The sequence below is a fragment of the Trichinella spiralis genome, assembly GCF_000181795.1.
Source record: "Trichinella spiralis strain ISS 195 chromosome Unknown Scfld1, whole genome shotgun sequence".
NCBI classification, from domain to species: domain Eukaryota; kingdom Metazoa; phylum Nematoda; class Enoplea; order Trichinellida; family Trichinellidae; genus Trichinella; species Trichinella spiralis.
This window is the reverse complement of record NW_003526940.1, coordinates 3,137,293-3,138,381: the sequence shown is the minus strand read 5'-3', so window position 1 is coordinate 3,138,381 and position 1,089 is coordinate 3,137,293.

The following is a 1,089-nucleotide window of genomic DNA, read 5'->3' as shown; positions in this document are numbered from 1 at the left end:
CCCTGTGGTGGATTCGCTGTAATATTCTTCATTTCATTGGTTCAATATTCCATTTAGGCCCACTCAACTTCCATAGTGGTGCCGTAACATTAATAATGAATCCTTCCTTATTTGGGAATTGTTTCAATCAAGATTTATAAGTTTTATCATTCATTGAAATTTTGTTTTTCCAATATATTATTAGTGAAGTTTATACTTTTTAGTGATCAACGTTTTCAATAATAACTTTTATCATTATTCAATATTTTATTGTACCACAGTTACGTTATATCACATGCGATAGTAATAATTCAGAAAAAACGATACAATACAAAAATAAATTAAATAGTGATTTTGATTTTTCACGAATCAAGAGCAGAAACAACAACAGTAAAGAACAGTCAACAACAACAACAAACAATCTAACAGTGAACAATATTAACAAAGTGGTATCAGAGAGATTTCAAAATCACAAATTATTGTTTGTGGATTAAGATTGACGTAAGATCTTTATCCGTACATAAACAATAGACTGCTGGCACCAGCTTGCCCGCCAAAAAGGTATGGATGGTAAACAGTTTTTGATACCATTGTGGTACAATCTTGAATGTACCATCCAATGCCCAGGTTCGCCTGGTTGCCATCAGTCTAATGTTAGAACCCGTAGCCAATACCAATATATGACTCGATGCACTCTGCCACAGCAAAAAATCTTCACCGGCCATTGTTGTCCTGAATGCGTCAGGGATTTGCTAGTTCCGACGATGTTCAGGCAGTTTTAGGTATTGCTTTGTCTGATGGCTGTACATCGTGGACTTCATCCGCTTGAAAAGCGGAAAATGGCCAGATGCAGATGGCACAGCGGACGCGGCGGAAACTTCATCGTAAATGGCGAGGATGGATATTGTTTCTTCCGCGCCTCTTTTTTTCAAAACCGCCTTTTTTTCCATTTTGTATGCTAAATGCTCCTTCCCCTGGGCACCTTTCCAAGTGATCCTTTTTTGTGATCACACAGGTCACATCCACATTTTTCCATTTGACATCCTTGCAACCTTCTCTGCCCCTATACCAAAGTAAACCAAACCCTTAATAACCAAAAGAACCCACACC